The sequence below is a fragment of the Mustela erminea genome, chromosome 18 (assembly GCF_009829155.1).
Source record: "Mustela erminea isolate mMusErm1 chromosome 18, mMusErm1.Pri, whole genome shotgun sequence".
In the NCBI taxonomy this organism is placed as follows: Eukaryota; Metazoa; Chordata; class Mammalia; order Carnivora; family Mustelidae; genus Mustela; species Mustela erminea.
Window position 1 is genome coordinate 34,174,967 of NC_045631.1, and position 8,472 is coordinate 34,183,438.

The 8,472-nt window shown below is 37.1% G+C and overlaps 1 pseudogene; it reads left to right on the forward strand.

Annotated features, from left to right (window-relative positions):
* Window positions 1-4,311: 4,311 nt before the first annotated feature.
* Window positions 4,312-4,651, forward strand: LOC116578286 (annotated as a pseudogene).
* The last annotated feature ends 3,821 nt before the right edge of the window (window positions 4,652-8,472 follow it).

Consider the following 8,472-nt stretch of genomic DNA (forward strand, 5'->3'; position numbering starts at 1 on the left):
TTCGAAGGAGCATTGTCAAATTATTATAAAGAACATTATAAAATAAATTTGAGAATGTGAGCAGGGTTCTGAGATACTTAAACAAAATGCCTGGTTTAATCTTTACTTGAAACTCATTCATTCCTTCCAAAAATGATAGTCTTCTTTGTTACTGAGGAACTGAGAAATGGAAATTTAATTGATATAAATGCGTGAGCCATAATTATTTTTTTTAGTATTTTATTTATTTATCTGACAGAGAGAGAGATAGTGAGAGCAGGAACACAAGCAGGAGGGTGGGATAAAGGGAGAGGGAGAAGCAGGCTTCCTGCTGAGCAAGGAGCCTGATGTGGGGCTCGATCCTAGGACCATGACTTGAGCTAAAGGCAGACACTTAACAACTGAGCCACTCTGGTGCCCCATAAGCTATGATTATTAAGTGTTAACAGATTTTGAGCCAAGAAATAATTTTACTTTCGGAGGGGCCAAGCCCAAATAATTTCTCTTATATCAAAAATTCATACACAAAGGAATTTCAGAATCAAAAGAAAATTTAAAGAAACTCCTATGATAAGGAAGCTATGTATGGAATTTAATATTCTCAATTAATCCTGATAATAATCCCTATGATAGTTAATAGCCCAATTTTGAAAAAGCTATTGAAGTCTCCATTTCTTTTAGTAGTATATTCATACTCACAGAACTAGTTTGGTGGTGTAGCCAGGAATGAGATCTAGACATAATATTCTCTTTATGCCCTTCCCATTAAAGTTGACAGATGTAAAATAAATGGTCAATTATTCATAAGATCAGTCTCATACATGGACGAATTTCTCCGTAACCATGGAGTGATAAAACTTTCCTAACTATGATTCAAAACAGAAGCCAAAAGAAAACAGCTATTGACATTTAATTGTATAAAAGTAAATAATAAATTGCATGGCAGAAACATCAAAGGCAAAGTAAACAAAATGACAATCTGCAGAAAATATTTGTACTTTAAATTATAAATAAAGTTAATATTTATCATGTTTTAAAGGCTTTTAAAAATAAAAAGGAAAAATATCAGCTAAGTTAGATAAAATGTGCTAGAAATATGAAATGACCTTCACAGAAAAATGCAAATGGAACTTAAACATTTTAAGGATGCTCAACCTCACTTATAATAAGACAGATGCAAATTAATACCTCACTGAGTTAGCATTTCTCACTTATCAAATTGGCAAAAAATCAAAAGCTTGACAATTGACTCTGTTGGCAAAGCTGTATGGAAAAAAACTCTCAGATATTGCTAGTGGGAATACAAATGTTACTACTCTTATGGAGTAAAATGGCAACACATACAAAAATTACATGAGCAAAATTAAGGAAAGCTATTTACTGAACCAGTAATTTTAGTAACAAAGTAACGAAAGCACAATTGCCCACCAAAAGGGGACCCACTGAATATACTATGCAATATTCATGCAATGCAGCTCATAGCTGTGAGAAAAATGCAGCTGGAAAAATGGAATGAGGTATCTCTGTGGATATTAAAATGGAATGGCACTCAACATTTAAGGTTACTGAAAAAGTGAGATAGAGGTAAGTGCATATAATATTCTCCCATTTCTGATAAGAACAAGTGAGTGTGTATGCATGTGTATAAAGAAGGAAATGGTAGATAAATGTCTGCATGTAACAACATGAAACAGCTTAATAAAAGATAACTTAAAGCAAATGTTTTACCTATTAAAGGGAAGGAGGCAATATGGTAACTAGGACAGTTATGCAGACTAAACTTCTCTCAATATGTATGTCACTAGATTGGCCTTCTTTGGAGCCTGGTATATTTTACATAATTTTAAAACAGAAATAACTTTTGAAAAGTCCCAAAAAACAGAAGCAAAATGAAACAAATGAGCTAACTGTGCATCAGGCTGATGTGGTAACAGGAAAGGAGGAACAACTCTAAGTGGCTGTGAAACACTGTAAATTGACGATATATCCCTAATGAGGTATATCCTGAGTGGTATATGTCCTAAGGACAAAAACAAATGTGAAACACATTTAAACTTGTCAGTCATATTTTTGTTGGTGGCTCTAGTATTTTTGTGTGACAAAAGTGGGATAAAGAAAATGGCTGATTCTTAAAAAAAAAAAAAAAGGGAAAAGAAAACGAAAATGGTTGATTTTTTTTTGCATCTTAAAGAACTCGCTTTCAACACAGAGAAAAAGAACTATGGAGGGAATATAGAAGAGGTTAAGTGACAACTCTGAAACCCAGAATTTGAAGTACATCAATATAAATTCGTAAACCATTTTCCCATATCCCAGCTCTGTCCACTGAAAAGTCTTCTAAACAATGACTGACGTAGTGGCAATAAGCAACCATGTACCCAGATTTTTGTCTCCAACTATTATCTGCCACCAAGGCACCTGTGGATGTGTAATGTGACGTCTAACACAGCACATGTAGAAGATAAATGCGGAACATCTCCTCATGCAAATGACAAGCAGGGAACATTCCTAATACCATTTTGGTGGCGTTAAAAGGATTCAGAGTTAACTAGAAGCTCCCACTGGTCTGAGTTGAGACATTTAATCACTGAGATCAACAATAATTGGTGGATTTAAACATATTAACTGTGTTTAAATCCTTGAGATGATGATGATGATGATAATGAAGTATTGGTAGATCTTTGGCATATACAAACACCAGCAAATTTTAAAAAATTAAACATCTACCTTGATTTCCTCTACAAGATATAACTCAGTTATCCAAACCACTGAACAGGGGGGACTGTGAGAACTATTTCAGCTAATAGATGAAGAAGGCATGATTGTATTGGATAAGCAGCAAGATGCTCAATCAACTGAGCCTCCCAGGCACACCTGTTTTTCCATCTCAAAAAAAAGGAACAATGCCAACATGAAAGTTTTGTTCCAAGTCCTTTATGGGTCAACCGTGGCTTTTCTCTTTAAAAGCATCTTCTTTATAACTGATCCTTTAGAATAAAGTTGTGAGTTTCTAATAAGGACTAAACGAGTCAGCCACACATAAAAATACACTCTATCAGATTATCTGGTAAACTCAAGCCTCAAATGTGTCTTCTCTTACAGGAATTAAAGATGAGAGACTTTGACATTTATTACTGAAATGATTGATTCTTTTGTAGAATCTAAAAACACCATTCCTGCTCTTCTCTGTTACTGATTTGCAAATCTAGAGAGCTTCAGATAGGTTGGCTTTTAATCCAACATATAAATACAGAACAAGCTATATTTAAGGAAATAGGATCACTAGGGAAAATGAATTTCATATCAGGGTGTAGCCCTTTGTGGTCCAATATAGTTAATATATCCTGGCTTTAAGAGAAAATGAAAATTTCCCAGGCCTTTTCCATTCATGCTGAGGTTTTTTGTAGGAATTAAATATATTAGAAAAACCCCTTTCTTTCTCTCCTATACCCTCAAATTTTTTTTTAAAGATTTCATTTATTTATTTGACAGACAGAGATCACATAGTAGGCAGAGAAGCAGAGAGAAGGTGGAAACAGGCTCCCCACCGAGCAGAGAGCCCCTGTGGGGCTCAATCCCAGGACCCTGGGATCATGATCTGAGCCGAAGGCAGAGGCTTTAACCCACCGAGCCACCTAGGTGCCCCTATCCCCTCAAATTTTAACAATGACACACACGCAAAATCAGGGGTAAAGCAACTTACCAAAGAACTGTTTCTCGATTAAATGGAAACAATAAATTCAGGTCTTAAGGTGCAATGTTTCCCAAATTCATATTCCAACCAAGCCTAGAAAAGGAGAGTGCCAGTTCCCTCCCTCCCTCCCTCTTTTTCTCTCTCTCTCTATAAATATACATGTGTATACATATATATATAGATGTATGATACTCTTTTTCATAATTTTTTTTAAAAAAATCAAATTTTTGACCACTCATTTAGAGCTAACCTGTTTGCTTTTCTCGTATAAAAAAGTTTCCATCACATTTACAAATGCATTGGGATATATACAAAAATGGAGAAGAGCTGTATCTCCACTGACACACTATAGAAAGCAAATTAGAACTACCTTCATTGATGTACTGAAAAATACAAAGTTGACTTCCAAAATGCAAGTAGAGCTTAAAGTATTAATGGGTATAAAGTTCAAAAGAGGAGAGGCCCCAGTCAGTGTGCAGCCGCAACCATGGAGGCCTCAAAAGAGCTTCCCCCTTGAAAACCCTCCCTTCCTGAGACTCGGGCCCCCCCCCCCATACCCCTTCCTCTGCTCCCTGCCTCCTCCTGCAGCTACATTCCATCTTTTCCATGGAGGAAAAGAAATCCTATGCTCTGTCCGGATGTCTGCTATCCAGAACCTCCACTTTTCGACCCTTTGCTGATGCAAGTAAGGGTGATGATCTGCTTCCTGCTAGCACTGAGCATTATATCCATGTAAGAATTCAACAGAGAAATGACAGGAAGACCCTTACCACTGTCCAAGGGATCGATGATGATTGTGATAAAAAGAAACTAGTGAAGGCATTTAAGAAATTTGCCTGCAGTGGTACTGTAATTGATCATCCAGAATATGGAGAAGTAATTCAGCTATAGGGTGACCAGAGCAAGAACATGTGCCATTTCCTCAGAGAGACTGGACTGGCTAAGGATGATGACCAGCTGAAGGTTCGTGGGTTTTAAGTGCTTCCAGCCCTCTGAAGCTTAAGTGAGGATATCCTTGCAATGAGTAGAATTTCCTTTAGGTCCCTTGTCACAAGTTTAAAAACCTCACAGCTGATATAATGTAACCATTCGGGGTCTGCTTTTAAGTTGGACTAGCCTAACTCCCTCACGCAATCAGCTAAAAGGAGCCAAAAAAGACTGAGATAGAGAAGGAGAAATAGCCTACCATTACTATAATCTTCAAAGTAATTGTGAGTATGTGCACGAATGCTTGCTTCTGACTAACGTGTACACCACACCTCTGACCTTGTATAGATAGGTAATCCCATGGATTACCAACTGGTAAACATTCAAATTTGAGGGATCCTATAAATTAATTAAAACTAATAAAACTATTAATCCTAACTTTAACAGATAAAGGGAGTGGAAGAGAGCCTCGGAGGATTCATTTGGTCATTTTCCTCAGCCTTTCAAAATTATCAGTCCTAATTTCTCAATGAAAGATTTCACAAAAGACACTCCATTCTCTATTGAGATTTCAGTTTCAGCTATTAGCTATGCCACTTACTAACTGAAAGGGATTACTGATCATTGATTGTGATTCTTTTTTTTTTATTCTTTTTTTTTTTAATTTTTTATTTTTTATAAACATATATTTTTATCCCCAGGGGTACAGGTCTGTGAATCACCAGGTTTACACACTTCACAGCACTCACCAAAGCACATACCCTCCCCAATATCCATAATCCCACCCCCTTCTCCCAAACCCCCTCCCCCCAGCAACCCTCAGTTTGTTTTGTGAGATTAAGAGTCACTTATGGTTTGTCTCCCTCCCAATCCCATCTTGTTTCATTGATTCTTCTCCTACCCACTTAAGCCCCCATGTTGCATCACCACTTCCTCATATCAGGGAGATCATATGATAGTTGTCTTTCTCTGCTTGACTTGTTGTGATTCTTTACCACTCCCTGCCTCTCTGTTCTTCTCGATTTGACTCTGCAGTTCCTCCTACGAGAGGCAGAGAATGCGTCCTTCCTCACCAATGCTTGATCAATATGGTGAGTGGAAGTGACAGTGGGCCAACTTGGATCCAAACCTTACAAGTAATGTTTTTGTTTTTTTTTGTATTTTTGTTTGTTTGTTTTTGCTTGCCCCACTTTCATTCCTGCTGTCATCATAGAAAAACATGTCCTAAGTGACCCAGAGTCCCAGAAGAATGAGGGACGCACAAAACTCACATGAATCTGTCCTAGGCCTGGAGCCAAACAAGCAAATCCAACCATTTCCAACAAGCCACTGCCAAGCTGCAGCTGCATGAATGAGAAAACAAAAACAAAACAATGCTTTTTAGAGGACACTGAGTCTTGTTTTGTGCTATTTTTTGTTAGACAGCATTACAGTGGTAATTGTTGACTAATCCAGACATCAGTTACAGAACTAAGACACTGTTGGAAGAAACTGTTGGAAGAAAAACCGAAATGTGTTATGGTGGTTGAGAACAGAACAAGACGGGGCAGGGCGTACACAGGACCTGATATTGTAAAACATATTAGCTATTGTGTCTCAATTTCCTACCTAGTAAATCTGAAAGGCATGTAGCTAATTCACAGAGACAATATGAACATTTAATTGGATAGCATGTCCACTGTTTAACCAGTATTTGTTGCACAATAATTATACTCAAATTTTATAGACATTTTAATAAAAGTTACATAAAATAAAAATGATAATTACAACATGTGAATCAGAGTTAATGAATCAACATTCAAGGACCTCCTAAATCACTACAGGAATGACTTTGGACATCCTGAACACCATGAAACAAAATACTATAAACTAGAGAATAAGCAGGAGCCAGATCACCAACCAGCATTATCTTGCCCATATCCTGTCAAATGACTGCAGCCCAAACCCTCTCCAGATCTATTCAATTCCCGAAAGGATGCACAAAGCTCTTCTTAGTTAATATCTATTAAATGTTTATTACATGCCAGTAAATGTGATTAAACTCTTAAATACTAACCCCACAGCAAACCCATCAAGTACATATGATATATTATTATTCCCAATTGATAGATGAGAAAACCAAGACACTACAAGCAAGGTAACGTCCTCATCATTAAAATTCTACTAGGTGAAAAGATTAAGAATTGAACCCAGGATCATTGGATTATATACAGTTCGTGCTCTTGTCCCCTGTGCTCTCCTGAAACTTCCTGATGCACGGAGGTCCTCACACCTGGCTGCACATGGAATCAACTGCAAAACTTTGAAAATACACCCACCCCCTGGTCTAACCCCCATAGACTCCCACTTCATGGATCTGAATAGAAATCAGAGATTTTTAAACTATCCCATATGATTCTAGTGCATAGGTATGATTAATAACCTCCAGCACAATGAGAAGACAGTACAACACAGACGGTGAGAGCCTGGCTGCTCCCTTCAGACCACATAGGTCTGAACCCTAGCTCTGCTATATAGAGATACTCTGTCCTTGATTCTCAACATCTGCAACTGGGGATTATGACTGTACCGCTTCAAAGGATTGTGACAGCATTTGTCAAGAGCTTAGAATAGTATCTAGATATAGTAACGGCCACTTTAGTGATTCTTAAAGAGAACAGGCTTGGAAAGATAAGTTGGTTCAAATGGATGTAACTCCAGCAGGAGTTTGGTGACACTGCGAAAATCACTAACTTTACGCCGTGACCTTCTCACCTACAAAGTGAGAATAATTGATAATCCATTGATAACCGATAATCTCCTTTTCTACCTCTCTCTCTCTCTTCTGAGTTTAATATTTTTTAGAATAAAAATATTGAACCACGGAAATAGATCCTGTTTTATTTTTGAAATGTATTGGGAAATTTAAACATTGATTTTGAATGCTAAAAAAAAAAATCCTTAAGAGTTTTAACATTTAGAGTCATTTATAACTGGCTCACTTCATCCTCTCCATTCAAAGGATTCCTACAGAAGAAAAAACATGTTTGGTTAGGAACTCAACAAGTTAGGCAGTAAACACAGGAGAGCAATGTGGGGGGAACGGGCAATGCAGAACTTAGGATCCCTTGAATTTTAATCAACTCATTTAGAAAACAGCACAATAACAGATTGTCACTGAAATACTATAATTCTGTTCTTCAGGGAAGGTTTTTATTGAGTCATATAATTTTTTTTTTCTTATAAAGGAAAATACAGGATCTGATATTATTCAGGTCTGGGCAACTTCCCAGCAAAAGTTGCTGAGACAGGAAGACGTGTGATGGCTTTCATCTTTGTGGAGGTGGAATAATTTCAATTTAGAAGCACCTGCAAATATAGGAAGGGGGGAGATTATTTCCAGATCCAATCTGAAAGACTAAAAACTTCCTGACTCCATGCTCTGTGCTTTTCTAAACAATCTATTTGGATTGGTCCAGCACAGATAAAAGGTAATCCATTAAAGGTTGTGTTCTGCTGTAACTGTTTTAGGAAGTATTAGTTCCACAGGTCTTCAAAGTATGGTTTCGTTCCAGCCCATATTTCTATACAGTATCACAATATTGTATAAACATTTATTCAGCTTTCACACTCCCCGTGAGACCACAGACTTCTTGAGGTTTACATCTGTGTCCTTAAATATAAACTAATGCATATGTGGGTCTCTGTGCTATGTGGTGAGGTAGCACTTTTTTTCTTCCTACAGCAAGAAAAATTACTGATATGCAAAGCTTGAAGGTTGCTAAGAGGTGGGGTTTGAGGTGGTGTCATGTGGAAATCAAGAAAAAGGAAAGATACAAACTCTTATCTGGTTTACCAGTAAGTCTTTCTGAATGACTCAGATTTTTTTTTAA